General features: G+C 46.0%; 1 protein-coding gene across 1 annotated transcript in view; it reads right to left on the bottom strand.

The window, feature by feature from the left end:
• The window catches only part of LRRC8C (leucine rich repeat containing 8 VRAC subunit C), a 98,008-nt gene extending 89,819 nt beyond the window's left edge, over nucleotides 1-8,189 (bottom strand). Inside the window, exon 1 of the mRNA XM_075558201.1 lies at nucleotides 7,958-8,189. The gene's annotated coding sequence lies outside the window, so the exon portion shown is untranslated. The remainder of the gene's footprint in view (nucleotides 1-7,957) is intronic.
• Nucleotides 8,190-18,284: the final 10,095 nt, after the last annotated feature.

Raw genomic sequence — 18,284 nt, 5'->3', positions numbered from 1 at the left:
AATAAGCAACATCACGATAAACGGTGAAAATATTGACGTTGTCAACAATGCCCAGTGTAGGACATCATTTGATCTATTAACTTCCTCCCCTGGGGGTTGACTGTGGAGCCCGGTAAAATGAAATCGTTCAAATCTCGCCTGGCGCAGTTCTCTTCTTTCAAGGATCCCTTCTTGTCCAGTTTCCACGGAATGTCCGTAGCTTATTGGTGCTTTCAAACACTTAGGTGTTCTCTTTGTCACGTGTACAGCAGTGGCTGTCAACCTTCCGAATGCCGCGACCCTTTCATGAAGTTCTTCATGTTGTGGTGACCCCCAACCGTAAAATGATTTCCGTTGCTACTTCATCACTGTCATTTTGCTGCTGTTACAAATCGGGTGACCCCTGTGAAAGGGTCGTTCAACCCTCAAAGAGGTCACGACCTACAGGTTGAGAATCATTGTGCTAGGGGGTCAATGAATATAAGCTTTTCTACCATCAATCATTTATTTTCTCAAAAATATTTGATCAAGCTCCCTTTCTTTCTTCCTTAGACTACTTCTAACCTCCAGTTTAGCAGAGTATATCAACGTAAATGAAAAGGACCGTATATCCTCAAGTATAAACCTACCCTAATATCAGTCGAGGCACCTAATTTTACCATAAAAATTGCATTAAAATGTGCTGGAAAACTCGGCTTATACGCGAGTATATACAGTATATAAAGGATGTAATTAAAAGGCTTCTAACGTAAACATCTCTGCTTATTGAGTATTTCAGCAGCTAAACCAAAGTACAAATCACTTTTTGGTACATGATACAATAATACGGCATCTATACCCAGCTGAGGGCATCTGCACCTCAGAATACCTCCCACTGAAAACGAACCTCTGAATTCTGGAATGCGTGAGATTCCCAGTACACTATCACTATGAAGGCAAGGCTGTAGGCTCTGAGGAGCATCCGGTGGTCACTGGTCTGAGGAGAAGTTGTGACCACAAATTCCCGAGTCCTCGGGATAATGGAAAGACAGTTTCATTCCTGCAGCAGAGGGTCACACGTAGCACAGAACTAATTTCTGTTGAGACTCATTTCATTCCACTTTGCTTACTCTAGTTATACCGTAAAACAAGGAAACTATAGAGCTTCACCACCAGGGAGCCTATGATGACCCTCCAGAGAACACGACATGTAGATGTTCCTAGACACAAAAATACTCAGAATGACAATGATTACTGTACATAAAGAGACCCCTGGTTAATCCTGAAAAGGTAGTTATCTTGCATGCTTCCAAGAATCTGTCCACTTTCCCACTAAAACAGAATTGAATAAAACTAATTTGCAACATCATTCACTCAATGCTGACTCATTGCGACCCCTATGGATTTCCTAGACTGTAACTGCTAAGGGTGGGGTGAGGGGTGCGGGGGGGGCAGGTGGGAGGGCAGAAAGGCCAATCTTCCGCCCGAGAAGCGCTGCCGGTAGTTTTGAACTGCCAGTCATGAAGACTGCAGCACGTGCATGCCCGAAATGTCACATTCGGTGACAAATTACATTTAACGTGGTCAAATAAACCCACTACAAAAGTACTAGCACAGCTTTTTATAAAGTGTAATAATGCCGAGAATGTCCTGTCAGCATGCTAGTCTGGTATGGGGACTGCTGTGTTCACAATCTCAACTTTCCAAGAAGTAGCATGTATAGCTCTTTGGCAGGACAGGTATCTTGGAGAATAGAAAGTGTCCTAAAAAAAAAAAGCAATAGAGTTATAAATGCCTCAGACGAAAACTAATAGAGATAAAGTAGGTGATTCTTAGGCCTGTTCTTGGAATAAACAGGCTAAGAAGGGCAGTAAAGAAGTTTTTTTCTCATCTGAAAAAAGAAATAAAAGTATTAACCTCTGTAAAGATGCGAATTCTCTAGTGCTGATGGTTGGCCCGTATCATGTAGCACTGGATTTGTTGACCATCAACAAGAAAGCTTCTAAGAGTTAATAAATACCTTTCATCTGTAGCTTGTAGAACAAAATATGCCAAGTCAGACAGAACAAAGTATAGGAACGCATGTCCATACACCCACGTGGAATCAATAATGCTGAAACAGTGGCCGTTTGATGGGGCGAACCAGTTCAAAGCACTGTCAGTATTCACACGCATCCTGCTGCTACTCATGACACTGTGTGGCCAGTCTAAGTCACTGAAAGTGATCGAGTAGGGAATGTATTCAATGATTTTAACTAATGCAACTATGTAATGAGAAGATGGATCTTTCCTTGACCCAAACAGATCTGTAAAGCCTGCCTACCTTTTTTTAAGTGACTGTTACAAGGAAAATTATTTAAAATCTGGTCTGAAACAGAACATGATTGAGAAGTATAATTCACAACCTCCTCTCCTTGTGTGAAGAAATTAATTTTCTTGATTGTGCAAAATCAAAGCCAAAAACCCACTGCCAAGTCGATTCCATCTCACAGCAACTTACAGGACAGAGCAGAACGCCCATGGCGTTTCCAGGCCACCAGTCTTCATGGAAGCCAACTGCCACAGCCTCCTCCCAGGGAGCAGCCCCTGGGTTTGAACTACCGACCTTGTGGTTAGCAGCTCAAAGTTTAACCCACTGCACTACCAGGGCTCCTTTGCTTCAACATGAAATCATCTGTCTACCATGGAGCCATTTAATATAAATGTCATATGAATGCTTTTTATGTTCATGATCTAAATCCTCTCAGATAAAATGCTTCAGCACTCAGCTCCGATCCAACTTCTAGATGCACAAGCAACTGTTAGCTCCTCAACCGCTGGCCACTTTCTGGTGACGGTGGCCCAGATAGCGCGGCATTAGCGAGGAAGCTGGGTGGGCTGGACAGTATTTCCTAACTTGGCTGGTAAACACATTATACTGGCCCGTGCAAAGATCAAGAGAGATGATGCAAATTAGCCTGACAGAAGGTTGTCCTATTCTGATAATTATCGAAGAAATCAAGGTGTCAGTCACTAGCTAAATCAACTTTCCTGAAGTTGAAGTCATACACTATCCCTTTACCATTTATCAAACTGAGAAAGATAGTTTCATTTGTTTCTTATTTTCATAAACCTCTAAGGTATTTGCGAAAGATCAGCTAATGCTTTGTACTGATTTTGAAATGTTCTTCAAATACAGGGACATCTTCCAGGACCTATTTAATTCCTTTGTGACCTGAGATGTATTTTGATGTTCAGATTTCACATTGTGTCGGCTTGCTCCTCATTTCAGATCACACACAGAACATCTTACATTACACATTTTACTTCCTTATTAATTAGGATGACTACTAATTATGAAGAAATTCCATGACCAGAATGTAAAAGAGGAAAGAAAATTTCTGCATTCCAGGATAGTAGTTAAGTAGTTAACCAGGAAAGAACCACCACTGCAGTGTATCTTATTGCTGATGTTCAAGGCCACATCTGGACCCCACAGCCACTCACTTTCCTGTGGTTCGTGAACGACTCGTATGTAGCAGGCTTCAATCACGCAAGATTACCGCCTCTTCATGTCTCTTACCTTCTCCTCCTCCTCCTCATGTGCATGGCCGAGAGCATCTAAGGCCTTTTCTTATGTTGATTACCTAATGAAAGTCACTCTGGCTCTAACTTCCACGCTGTGCCATGAGGAGTGCTATTTCCAGCCAGAGTTGTCGGAAATCTTCCTCGCTCGTTATCCCAGCCTTCTCCCTAAGGTGGTGTTCCTTTCACTCAAGTAAGTCCTATTTCTAATGACAGAAATCCATCTGGACCACTACCCTCTCTAACATGACAAACTACTCAATGCTGTTTACTTGTTCAATAGATCTGCAACCGGAGGAGGTTATTATGTCACCAGGGGAACAATTTATTAATGAGACATATCTGTGTTACCTGGTAGCTTGTGGTTAAGGCTTGAAGAACTACAAACGCGGTGCTGCTAAATAGAATACAAGTCCAATTAACAAGTCTCAAAAGCGGGAGGTGCCACTCACAATCATGTAATGATGTTGTTGCTGGGTGACAATGGCTCAGACTCATAGGGACCCTGACACACAGAGCACCTAAGTACAACAGAACAAAACACTGCCTGGTCCTGCATCATCCATCCCCACGATTGTTATTTTGAGCTCACTGTTGCAACCTTTGTGTCAATCCATCTCTTCAGGGACCTTCCACTGTTTCAATGGCTTTCTTTTTACCAAGCAGGGTGTCCTTTGCCAGGAACTGGTCTCTACTGACAACATCTCCGAAATACGTGAGACAAAGTCTTGCCATCCTTAATGCTAAGGAGCATTCTGGCGATACTTCTTACAAGGCATTTGCCTGCCTTCCAGCAGGTCGTGAGTCGTTCATTCTTCCATTACCATTATTCGTATGCATCAGTTCTTCGGTCTTCCTTCTTCATTGTCCAACTTCTACATGCCTTTGAGACAATTGAAAGTGCCAGTGCTTGGGTCGGGACAATCACATAACAGAGACAAATTCTTTATTATTTCTCACCGAACTACTAAAATAGCTTCTATCAGAATATTTGACCAGTCTTTCAGCCAGGAAAGAAACACTATGTTTTATACTAAGCAAGGAGTGTAACAAAACAGACCTGGGAGCATTTACACTTTCATGGACGACTGCCTGAGAACACAGCTTAAAGAGAGAATATGAGTTAGTATGTATTGTCTGATTTATGAACTAAGGATTTAAGAGGAGGGAAGGAGACGTATGGGCCTGGCGCAGGAAGGAAGTGGTGTTTAGGGTGTGCCTCACAGCTGGCAGAGGCTCAATGTGGGAAAGCATGTGGTGAAGAGAGACTGGGGCGGCCGGGGGTCCTGAGTGATAAACCAGGCGGAGATCACGGGAAGTAAAGCCGGGAAAGTGTGTTTGCCAAAGGCCTTATGTTCCCCCCTAGGAAAATATCTCAGGTATAAATGGAACAAGCGCACAGAGTGGGGCAAAAGAGAGACTCGAAGGTGAGGTGGTGTTTACAAGTCATCGCCACATAAAAGGACGTGATTCCAAAGTGACAGATGCTAGCCATCTTTGTGTGACCGTAGGACAGCGACATGCTGCTGTTGGTGACTGATCTGAGATGTACAGAAAACAGCCATAAACCGAAGAACAGCAGGAATTTCTACCAGTGTTCTGATACAGTAGGGTCAAATCCTGCCATTTATTGAGTACCTACTGTGTGCCAGAAGCTTCCATACACATTGTTATATATTTAATCAGCTCAACAAGCTGAGGAAATGGGGGCTTTATGTTTTTAAAGACTTGTGCACCAGCTTGTACTCCTACTACTGTGCAACAGAGCCAGAAACCCGGACTTCCTAACCTGAGGCACGGCCCATTCAGAATAATCAGAATTTTTAAGGAAATTAAGTGGGTTGGGAGATACTTCCATGGTAAAGTCACCCTCGCTAGGTTGTCACGTGTTTGTGTGAGGAGTCCAGGCCTGAGCCTACAGCGAACACTCCAGGAACTGTGAGCCTCCTCTGTGGAGCGGGCTACAGCCCCCAGACCGTCCACCTCACGCAGACGACAGCAGAGCTGACAGGCCGCAGCAAATTGTCCACGATGCTGAGTTCTTAATCACTGACCAGGGGTCTGTGGCAAGAAGGTGGGTTCTGGAAAGAGACCGCACTGATTTCAAATTCCAGTTCTGCTACATGCTAGTTACCTGAATAACCCCAGACAAGTGACTTCACTTTCTCAATCTCAGTTTCCGGTTATAATCATGTTGAAGGATCAACAATAAATTTATGTAGGTGGTAAGGGCGAGAGAAAACAGCTTGGTATAATGAGGAAATGATAGTACTTCGGACAAAAGATTTGGCTTCGTTCAGTTATTAGATCAGCTAGATGGTTTGGGCAAGTAACCAACTCCGAGGCCCTTTCTTCTTTAAAATATGGATGGCACCATTAACCTTGAGGGATGGCTACAAGAATTTGAGATTAAGTACGTTAGATACCCAGAGCAGCTAGACGAAATTATAGTAATGAACCGCATTCCACCTTTGATAGAAAGCCTGGGAAAATAAGGATCCCTTTTTAAACTTGGGGTTCATTATAATGCTATTGGTGACTTTAACTTGAAAATACATCAGGCTACTAAAAAGCCTAACAATTTGGTATATTTTGAACACTTTGGAACTTAGTTTTCTAACAGTATTGTTTTTAAAAGAGAAACTCAATATAAATGGATCAATATTCATTGTTTCATCTCACAGTTCCTATTTTTTGACATTCTCTTCCAAAGGTACAATTCAGATTTCATAATCTAAGAAATACAACATTAGTACCATTGACAGCAACTTTGTACTTTTACCAATAAGAATACTGTTCACGATCCTTGCTGCTTCCCATCCGATTGTCAGCTTGGCTGGTTTGATGAATCTAAACACCCGTTCTTGCCATGCCTGCCCAACACCCCCAAAATGGCAGAGAGGTAAACAGACCCCACACAGCATTTAAATGCAGCACACCAGAGTAAAGTAAATTGGCTCCCCCAATTTAAGAAAATCACAAGAAAGAAATACAAATGTGACAGATGAGATTCGTACGGATCTAATCTCTGTGTATCTTTGGTGGCCCATCCAGAACATGGCTTATGAATCTGAGCACATTTTCTGAAGTTCAGCTTAGATCTGGGGTTTCCAAGTTTTCACTTTTTAAAATGCAAAAAACAAACAGGATGGATGGGCTCTGACAATTTAGCAGGTGTTTTGTTGTTGCTTTGTTTTGACAACTTATCAAGGCGATTACTATCACTGTACTCCTCCCTCTGGATATTTGAGTGACCTGCCTGCCCGCGGGGTGCTTCAGCGATGCTCAGGAGAGCCATTCCAGACCCATCAAGAAATGTGCCGGCTGGTGAAGAGCTTTCTTACACCGCCCAGGTATGATAAGACAGTATGTTGTTTTCATAGGATTGCCACTTCCTTTGCCCAGTCCTCCCCACATGGGCTGCCCAGGGAATTCATGCTTCCCTCCGCTTGAACACCTGAACTGCCCCAAAGATGAACTGTTTCTTTAAATGTTCATTTTAATAAGGATGGGGACCTAAAAGTGTTCCCCAATTGCTTTGCTGGGAATGTAAAATGGTTACTGAATTTTTTTTTTTTTTTTTAGCCACATGAAATTGGGGCCCTGGAGCTCTGAAACGTCTGCATTGGGCCGCGGGCTAGGTGTTTCCGCCATTGCTAAGCTAGGTATGGTGGCCAGGTATGGAAGAAACGGAAATCTGATGTTGAAGAGCAAAGTACGGTGGAGGAAAAATGAAGGGGATCGTGCCATTTACTGAGTAAATCTTAACTCCATCCATAAATCACCTCTCTGCTGGGAACCAGCTAAAAAAACGGGTACCACCTGGGAGTGGGGGTCCTGGGGGCAAGCTCAGGCCTAGCCCTCTGGCTTCTGGGGCCCGCCCGACCTGCTCAACTCCCCTCTCTCGGGTCTTGCAGGTGGGCTTCCGTCGCTCTCTCCCGTTGTTCTGAAATCTTCAAATTCCTGCCTCTCCCCAAAAGTGATCGCTTAAAGGGCCAGGGAGTGGCGGGGTGGGGTTGCAGATGAAAGGGCCAGATCTCCGAGTGTCTGAGATCTCCAAGGGAGGAGAGGGTACAACCCTCGCCCCCGGCCGTGACCCCGTTTTCTCCCCGGCCGCCACCCCCATCCACCGGTCCGCAGAACCTGCCGCGGCGGCGGCGCTGCGCCGGGCGCCAGGCTGGGGTCCCTCAGGCGGACGCTGGCCGTGGGGTGGGTGGGGTAGGTACGGGGTTGGCGGGATCCTGAGCTAGGGTAGTGAATGGCTCCGCTCCGGGGACCCCACACTGAGCAAGCGACCACCTTCGGAGCTGGCAGGAGGTAGGGACCGGCGCCAGGCGGGGCGATTCCTGCTCCAGTGCGCCTAGCGGACCGAGCCCGGCGACCGGCTCCGGGCCCCCAGGCTCCATCGGTGCGCGGGCGGGTGCCCAGCCCTTACCTCTGGGCACGAGGGTGTCGGCTGGGGAGGGTGCTGGGGAGCGGCGAGCCGTCTCCGGGCCGGGATCAGCGGCAGCTGGCTACGGCGGGCTCGCTGCTCATGCTGGTCGCGCCCGGACCACTCGGGCCGCGGCCACAGAGGTGCCTTCCTCTTCGTCCTCTTCGCGGGCTCCACGCCGGGACGCAGCTAACGCCCCAGCCCCGCAGCCCTCCTCCCCCTGCGCCTCCCGGGCCGCGGACGGAGCCGCCTCCAGCGCCGCCCCGCGCAGCCGGGCCCGCGGCAGCCAGCGCCGCCCAGCGCCCGGCCCTGGGGTCGCCGCCACTGCCCGCCGCGCCGCGCCTGCAGCCCCGCTGTGACGCAGGCCGCGGTGCCCGGGAACTTCCTTCCCGGCGGGGACCACCCCACGCCCCGGCCCGGCCGGGCGGCCGGCCCATCGGCAGGCTTTCTGGAGGACGCGAATTTGAAAGATGCCCCCGCCGACACCCGATGGGGTCTCCCCCGCCTCCGATACCCTGGGAGCTGCTGCCCCCCCGCGCCTGCCCCTTGCCCTCATCACAATGCAAGGAACCCCCCACCCACACGGGTGGGGGCTTTTACCCGCCCAGCAGCTCCTACTCCGAGTGGTTGGGGGATGGGGGGGCTCCACTTCCGACTGAAAATACCTTCTGGAAACGCTGAAGGACTCGGATCAGGGTAGAAACAGCAGGGGGGAGGAATGGATGGGGGTGGTGGACAAAAACAAAAGCCAATTTCTCTGTACCACGAAGTCTTTGAGCCCCTTGAACACCGTCTCCTCCCTAGCAGGACTCCCATCTTGCCAGCACTGCCCCCCACGCCCCCAGGGCTCCCTAATCTCCAAGCAGCAGGTTCCAGGATGCGCAATTGGCAGCTGGACCGCTCCTCCTACATGTTCATGTTGCGTGTAAAGGCGTGGATGGTGCGCCTCAAAACCACTTGTTGTTTCACAGTACTGGGGGAATGGGTCTCCCAGTCTGTTTCCGGGACGCAACAGATTTCTTCTCCCCACATTTTTTTCCATGTTGAAAATGCAAATAATGCTACCTTTATGGGGGCTGGCAGACTGCGCAGGGGAATCTGCCGCCGTGTCCCTCCCTGAAAACACACACACACACATCTGCCGTCCCTCCCTGAAAAAACACCCCCAACACACACACACACACACACACACGGATAAGATTTTAAGTAAAACAGCCATCTTGCTGCCTTGCTAACAATCTGTTCCCCGCCCCACCTCCCCCAAGGATGGCTGGTGGACTTGAACCTCCAGCGCTTACCTGACAGCCCCACCCGAGCTCCTTGAGTCAATCACATGGGAGATGTAAAAATGCTGCCTGTGTTAGCACCTACTCTTAAACATCTTCCTAGACATAAATACCTAAGGAGGGAAGCGTTTAAGATATTTAAGAGTTGACGCTAATCCAGAGCTGCTTACTCTTTGAGCCTTTTTTTCCTCATCTGCACAATGAAGTCATTAATAACTGCTTTTGGGGGTTCTAGTGAGACCTACAGGGAACATGTGCAACCTCCTGAGCATGAATTAGGGAAATGGTCATGTGACCACACTAAGGAGCCCCTGAGGGTTATCACTGAGGGGCTAACTGTAAGGTGGGCATTTAGAAAACACCAGTCCTTCATGGGAGAACTACGAGGCTTTCTGCTCACCTAAAGATGTGTAGTCTTGGAAACCTACAGGGGCAGTTCGATTCTGTTCTAGAGGGTCCCTGTCAGTTGAAATAGACTCATGGGCATGTTGAGCCTTTTGGCTGTTTGACTGTTTCTATACATGGAAGCACATGCTGGGCTGTGTCTCTGAGGGTGGAACCCAACTCGCCTCAACCTCAACCTCCTAGGCACTTCCTCGAACCTCCTACCTGTTTCAGGACTTGCAATGGTGTGCTGTCATTGCATCTTTCAACGACCTCAGGCTTCACGAACTGCTCCAAGAGCCTTTGCAGGGCAGTAACCACGTCTTACTCATTTCGACATCTCTCATGAGCACTTGCTATGAGCTGTTGAAAGAATGAGCTTTTAAATGTTTTCATTTCTTATACTGGTTCCGACTTTCAGTACCATTTGTATTGTACTGCAGGTTCTAGAACCCAAACTCTTTAGCTCATAAAACATTCATATTAAAGTTATGCATTATGTAGATTCTAGTATATATTACCTATTTCTAGTTTGGGGTTGTCTATTGAGGCCAACCTGCTATTCTTGTTTGGGGCTGTCTTTGAGGTCAGGTAATCTTGCCTAGTCATGGTGAAAGTAAACATCTAAATTCGAAACCCCAACCACCTGCAGCGCATTGCTTTGAATTCTTTCTACACACTCTGAGTGTCTGCTCTCCAGACCGTTGCTTGGCCTGTGGAAAGGTCCTGGGCGAACAGAAAACATTGCTTTAACTTTCCGTGAACTTTGGGAATTAATAGCCGCAAGATAAAGCCCATCTTCAGTTCTAGTTCTGAAATCCTCGGCAATTAAAAAGTTTCAAAACGGAGCAAGCACAGCCTTCCCCATGAAACATCCTGGGAGGAGGAAGCTGCCTGCGAGGCTGTGGTCAGAGGTGGTCCTGCCGCTCAAAGGGCAGCTGCATGTGTGCCAGAGGAAAGGGTGGTGCTAACGCGTCTAAAAATAGGGGGCGACGCAACTTTGCGTCAAATTCTCCTGAAATCAGCCGGGCTGTATTTTACGGCCCCTCCCAAGACAGAAGTAGTTGGCCCCAGTTGTGTGAGACTTTTCTTAGGAAATAATTGTAACAAGAAGAACCTACTAGGTACAGATGACAGTGTAATCTGTGAGAGGCAGAACTCGAAGCAACTGCCAGGTTTTGCTGGGTCTTGCAAGTTTCCCACCTTTGACTGGTGCCATCCTGCCACTTCCCTATGGGGCGTTCCAGAGGAAAATATTGACTGGAGTTTCCATCTCCGACAAGTTTCTGCCTTATACAGACTTCCAACTTTATTTGGTCTGCATTGTCTTGTTTAATCACCCTAACTATCTATTAGGTAGGCAGTATTGCTTTTTCCTTTTAACAGAAGAGAAAACAGAGGCACATTATAATCAAGTAACTACCCAAAGGTCACATGGCCAATAATGGGAAGAGTTGGGATGTAGACCCAAACCCGTCTCAGTGCAGTTTTCATGCTTACCCACGAAATCCTACCGAGAAGGAGTGTGCATGTTCAAATGGAATTCATCAGTACACACAGCAAGATTAATGAGGCACTTTTCCAGTAGTTTTTGTAATTGCTTTCGTTTTTGCCTTGCTCCAATAGCACATTCATTTCTGAAATGTGCCTTCATGAGATGGTTTTGCAATTTACTCTTTAATTGAAAAGCACTTTATGACTGGAAGCAAGCTTCTTAATGAAAGATCATAAAGTGACTGCGGCTGAATGCAGGCCGTATGAAATCTGTCAAAGGGGAGCCTCGTTCTTGGAATAATAGTTCAGGTGGGCAATGATGAATAAGTAACTCACACGATCCATGTTATAACACAACATCACAGTTAAAAATATTACTTGGACATTCTCGGGAGTGATTTTTTTCCACCTGACATATCTCTGCCATACCTTCATTCTTAAAAGATAACTAAAAGCTAGTTGGAGTTGTTTTTTTTTCTTTTTCCTGGGACAGACATCATGGTTGGTAGAGGGTCAGCAAAACCCAGGAGAACCATCAGTGAGATGAATTGACACAACAGTCCACAACAATGGTCTTAAATATTGACACAACAATGGTCTTAAACATACCAATGATCATGAAAACAGAATAGGGCCAGGCAGCCTTTGGTTCTTAGCCTAAGGTCACATTTCATTCTGTTACACATGAGGTCACTGTGAGCTGCAGCCCACTGGATGGCACCAACAGCAGTGGAATCGATGTATTTCAAACTGAACAAAACCAAACAAAATGCACTACCATCGTGTTGATGCCAATTCACAGCGACCCAGCCTGTAGGACAGAGGGAAATTGACCCCTCGGGTCGTCAAGAGTGTAAATTTTTATGAGTGCAGACAGCCTCATCTTTCTCTCACAACAGAAATAGCTTTTATTTGTTTCGCACCTAAAACCACTGTTCTAAAAGCCATGATGCGTACAATAAGCTCATCAACAACATCTACGATCGACTGGCTTGATGCCTATACCGAGTTATTCTAACAAGAGTGAGGCACTTAAATCACTGAGAAGTTCCTTACTCACTAGAAACTACAACAAGGTCATAATTTCCTCAGGAAAATAGCTCAGTTTCCCCAGAGTTCAAATGCTTCCGTGTTTTCCTCCCCCCATATCTTACTATGCACACTTAATGTACCACAGAACAACTGGGATCACAGTCTCACATTGAATTGGCTCCAACAAAGCACCTAATTTTAAGCGCAAGGAATTGCTTTTTTTCTTTTAACTAAGACATTGCCCTTTTTCTCTGAGGCATGAACATTGATGACCTGAGAAACCTTATCAGGACAGTGAAACTGAAGATGATCTTGCTCACTGAACATGAGTCTTTGGAGAATTATCATGGAAACTGCTTTGTCTTAGAAAACGCTGTGGCCATGCTCAGATGCCCTTTCCATTACAACCAGCGTACAGACTGACACAAGATGCGTTTTCTTCAGCCTTTCTGGAGTGTGTTTCTTAGTTTCCTGAATTCACTCGTTTGTTTGTTTTTTTCTTTTCCTTTTCCAGGTGGGAAATAAACAACAACACACAACTAACAAGAAAGCCGGTTTGCCTTTGCCGTATCTGTGATCACTACGGTCAAGTTAATTGGTTTTAGTAAAAAGAGAATAAACTAGAATTAATGAGACTTGGATTTCTCCTAACTCTGCAGTGGTTACCTCTGTGACTTGCAACCAACCCCACATTATCTCTGGGTACTCAATCTCCTCATCTGGAAGTGACTAAGTTTCCTTAGTACTTTTTTAGTGCTAAGATTTTATGCACAGATCTGACAGTGATGCATATTTAACTTCCTAGATTTCACTCCGTAATGGACAGAAGCATTAGCCTTTAATCAAGGAAGCAAGAAGGCACCTCTGGCTGCTCTGGGCTAGGAGGAACTCCGTGGCGAGCAGGGCAAACAGGCAGCCAGCATCTTCCCAAACCAGTTGCTCTTGTACCAGCCAAGGCCTCTTGGGAGGCATTGCCAAGCAGCAGTCTGTGGAACTTTATCTCTTGTTATATCCCAGGAAATAGGCTCCCCCAGAATAAGCAAACGCACTGTCATCCAGTCCATGCTGACTCCTAGGGGCGCTATGGGGCGGGGAGAACTGACCCCGTGAGTTTGGAGACCGTCCGTAACTGTGGTTATGGAGCTGCTGGTGATTTCGATCTGGGATCAGCTTCTTCTGGGGAAATCCCCATAGATATTAACAGGCTTAGGGCGGATCTTCACTGACTAGTGCAGTCCGAAAAGAAGGATCACATTGGGTAGTGCTAATACAAGGACAGTTCTGGAGGGTAAAGGTGCCAATCAAGTTCTCAGCCGTGTCAATTCCTGAATGGCCTTTCTCCTGAGGTAGTTCTAGAGCTCAAGGCCCCTTCTCCCTAGGTGGGTCTACAGGCCCAGGTGCTTTCCAGTGACAGTGGCCATTGCTTCACTTGCAAACCGGCCTCACAAGCATTTCTCTCCCTCTTTGTGTGTGTACCTTGTGTCCATTTGGATATGTTTCCCCTCCCCCTTGATAAGTCTGAGTCCATTAGGTTTAGATTCTCCCCTTCTCTGGCATGATGCCGTTACCTTAACAAAACCCAACACCAAAGCCCTTACCTTAAAGTCCATTCCGACTCCTAGTGACCGTAGATCAGCTCTACAGGACTGAACAGAACTGCTCCATAGGATTGCCCAAACTGCAGGTCTTCCCCAAAGTAGACTGCTTCATCCTTCTCCGATGGAGTAGCTGGTGAACTCTAATCAGCAACCTTTTAGTTAGCAGCTGAGTACTTCACCCTTGTACCCCCACTGAACTCTCTTGTAATATTAAAAGCAAAACAAACGCACATGCAAAACCTCGCTGCTTCCAAAAGCTAGCATAGGGGCAGGAACATAACACATTGTGGAGTTATATATTTTATTCCATAAACTTCTCTGAGAAGCCTTTTTTTATCATTTTATTGGGGGCTCATACAACACTTACCACAATCCATACATCCATCCATTGGGTCAAGCATGTCTGTACATCTGTTGCCATCATCATTCTCAAAACATTTGCTTTCTACTTGAGTCTTGGTATCAGCTCCTCATTTTTCCCCTCACTCCCTAGTCCCCCCTCCCTCATGAACCCTTGATAATAAAAATTATTATTATTTTGTTATATCTTACACTGCCTGACGTCTCCATTCACCCACTTCTCTGTTGTCCGTCCCCCAGGGAGGAGGCCATATGTAGATCCTTGTAATCAGTTCCCCACTTCTACCCCACCTTCTCTCCACCTTCCAGTATCACCACTCTCGCCACTGGTCCTGAGGGGTTTATCTGTCCTGTTTCCAGTTCCTATCTGTACCTATGTACATCCTCTGGTACAGTGAGGAACCTTGTTGTGAATACATTTGTTTACCTTGACAGGCGTAGCATCGCTCCAGCTTCTTTTGTCATGCCCAGGAAGAGTCCAAATAGCTAGCACCCCTCAGAATAGACTATTGGAATTGTTTATCTAGAGTTAAAGTAAGGTGACAGAAATTTCATACTAGTTTTCCCTTTGGAAATAGTTAGGAGGAAATTAATGCTCATGAAAGCAGTGTCCAAGAAATCAAAAGAAGCACTACCTTGGGTAAATCTGCTGCACGAGGACCTCTTTTATGTCAGTCACGCTGAGGAATCACGTGCACCTGACCCAGGCCATGGTATTTGCAATCACCTCATAGGCATGTGAAAGTTGGACTTTGAATACAGAAGAACGAAGAAGAATCGATGTATTTCAATTATGGTGCTGAAGAAGAATATTGGAAGGACCATGGACTGCTGGAAGAACAAACAAGTCAGTCTCGGCGGAGGTACAGTCAAAATGCTCCTGAAAAGCAATTTTGGCAAGACTTGGTCTCACATACGTTGGGCAATGCTGTCAGGAGAGACCAATCCCTGTAGAAGCACATTATGCTTGTTACAGAGGCGCGGCCGGGAAACAAAGGAAGACGCTCGAGGAGCTGGATTGATATAGCAGCTACAAGGAAGGGCTCAAAAAGGATAACGATTGTGAGGATGGTGTGGGACCCAGTAGTGTTCCATTATGTTGTCCATGGAGTCAGAAGCACCTCAAGGTCACCTAGCAGCCACACAGCATCAACTCATTGATGAGGTCTCGTAGTGTAAATATATTGGCTAAGCACTGCGCTGCCAACCAAACGCTTGGGCTTTAAACCCCCCGGAGAGGGAGGAAGATGTGGAAAAACTCTTTCCAGACAGCCTGGGAAGTCCAGTGGGGCAGTTCTGCTCTGTCCAGTGGGTTGCTAGGAGTTATAATGGACTCAATGCCATTATTATTGTTAGTTTATGGAATGACTTTTTAATAATAAATTAATTATAATTATCTTTAGTGACTTTTAAAAATGGAATATACAACTTTCCTCTAATTCTTAAATGCTTCCTCCCACCTCCCCCACTACCATGATCCCAATTCTACCTTACAAATCTGGCTAGACCAGAGGAGGTACACTGGTACAGATAGAAACTGGAAGCACAGGGAATCCAGGGTGGATAGTCCCTTCAGGACCAGTAGTGTGAGAGGCAATACTGGGAGGGTGGAGGGAAGATGGAGTAGAAAGGGGGAACCGATTACAGGGGTCTACATGTAATCTCCTCCCTGGGAATGGACAACAGAAAAGTGGGTGAAGGGAGACGTCGGACAGTGTAAGATATGACAAAATAATAATTTATAAATTATCAAGAGTTCATGAGGGAGGGGGTAGTGGAAAGGGAGGGAGGAAAATGAGGAGCAGATGCCAGGGGCTTAAGTGGTGAGCAAATATTTTGAGAATGATGAGGACAAGGAATGTACAAAAGTGCTTGACACAACTGATGTATGTATGCATTGTGATAAGAGTTATATGAGCCCCCAATAAAATGATTTTTAAAATTTAGGGGGAAAAATGTCCTCTCGGTAGTTGTCTTCTGGAGCTATTTTCCTTAAAAACCTAAGCCATTCATGAATCAGAGAGCCAATAGAGAGGTCTGAGGGGCCCAATTCAAACTACGTGGACAGCCTCCTCTCCCCGCAGAATAATTCACTTCAGAGGACAGCACTGAAGCTCCAGCTCAGGGAGAGGGGCATGTCTGATCAGAGCACACAGGAGCAAATGAAGGGGGAGTGAGTGAGAGTGGAGCACATCCTGGCCCACCAAGCCTTAAGGACAATATCCCTGCTTAGAGCCACCAATCCACAGAGCAGACCATACAGCCGGCCCCACTATGAGACACGACATCTCTCACTGACCCATAGCCCTACAGGGGACAACACTGGAGACACAGTGTGTGAATTGCACCCGACCTGACCCCACCACACTGAGGCAAAACACTAACGGCACCCAACAGCAAGGGGTGCAGAGCAAGGAAATCCCAATGGAATGCCAAATATAGACTTTGGGGACAGGGCATGGCACCCCACGGACTCCACTGGAAAACACTCCTAAAGGTCAACAAACAGACCTTGAATTATTTTCAGGCTTTTTTTTTGTCTTTGGTTTTTGTTTTGTTTTCTTTTGTTGCTTTGTTTTGTTCTGTCTTGTTTTTTGTGCATATTATTGTCTCTGCAGGTCTATCTAGATAAGATAGGCAGGATAAACAATCTGGAGGAAAAAACAAAGGACTTACAGTTCTGGTTCCAGGGGGACAAGGGAGGGGAGAGACAGCGGGAAAGGCAGTGGGTGTTAACAAACCCAGGGACAAGGGAACAAATGATCGAAAATCAGTGGCAAGGAGGGTGTAGGCTCGATCAAGGGCAGGGTAACCGAGAGGAATTACTGAAACCCAAATGAAGACTGAGCATTATAGTGGGACAAGAGGAAAGTAAAAGGAAATAGAGGAAAGAACTAGGAGGCAAAGGGCATTTCTAGAGGTCTAAATACAGGTTTGTACATATATAAATAGATTTATAAATGACAATGGGGAAATAGATCTATATGCATATTTATAGGTTTAGTACTAAGGAACCAGATGGACATTGGGCCTCTACTCAAGTATTTCCTCAATGCAAGAATACTTTATTCTATTAAACTGGCATTCCATGATGCTCACCTTCCTGACACGTTCGCTGAAGACAAATCAGGAACATAAGCAAATGTGGTGAAGAAAGTTGATGGTGCCTAGCTATCAAAAGATATAGCGTCTGGGGTCTTAAAGTCTTGAAGATAAACAAGTGGCCATCTAGCTGAGAAGCAACAAAGCCCACATGGAAGAAGCACATGAGCCTGTGTGATCATGAGGTATCAATGGGATCAGGTATCAGGCACCAAAAACCCAGAACAAAAAATCCTATCAGTGTGAATGAGGGGGAGTGTAGAGTGGAGACCCAAAGCCTATGTGTAGACAGTTGGACATCCCCTTACAGAAGGGTCACAAGGAAGAGATGAACCAGTCAGGGTGCAGTATAACACCAATGAAGCATACAACTTTCCTCTAGTTCTTTAATGCTTCCTCCCCCTCACTATCATGATCCCAATTCTACCTTACAAATCCAGCCAGACCAGAGGATGTACACTAGTACAGATCAGAGCTGGAAACACAGGGAATCCAGGACAGATAAACCCATAAAGGCCAATAATGACCGTAGTAATACCAGGAGGAGAAGAGGATGATAGGGTAGAAAGGGGAACAAATCAAAATGATCTACATATAACCTAGGGGAACCAATCACAATGATCTACATATAACCCCCTCCCTGGGGGATGGACAACAGAAATGTAGGTGAAGGGAGATGTTGGATAGTATAATACATGATGAAATAATAATAAGTTATACATTGCCAAGGGTTTGTGAGGGGGGGCAGGGAGGGAGGGGGGGAAATGAGGAGCTGATATCAAGGCCTCAAGTAGAAAGAAAATGTTCTGAGAAGGATGATTGCAACAAATGTGCAAATGTGCTTGACACAATGGATGGATGGATGGATGCATGGATGGGTGGATGGATGGATGGATGGATGGATGGATGGATGGATGGATGGATTGAGTTGTATAAGCCCCCAATAAAATGATTTTAAAAAAACCCAAACAAAAAACACTCCTCAGCCGTTATAATGTCTGGTATTTTTGCTAGAACAAAGGCATCTGTTATGATTGTTGATCATGTAGCCTTCTTGTTCCTTCTGTTTGTTTG

The sequence above is a fragment of the Tenrec ecaudatus genome, chromosome 1 (assembly GCF_050624435.1).
Source record: "Tenrec ecaudatus isolate mTenEca1 chromosome 1, mTenEca1.hap1, whole genome shotgun sequence".
NCBI lineage: Eukaryota > Metazoa > Chordata > Mammalia > Afrosoricida > Tenrecidae > Tenrec > Tenrec ecaudatus.
The sequence above is the reverse complement of the archived record's forward strand: the minus strand, read 5'-3'. Positions and strand labels throughout refer to the sequence as shown.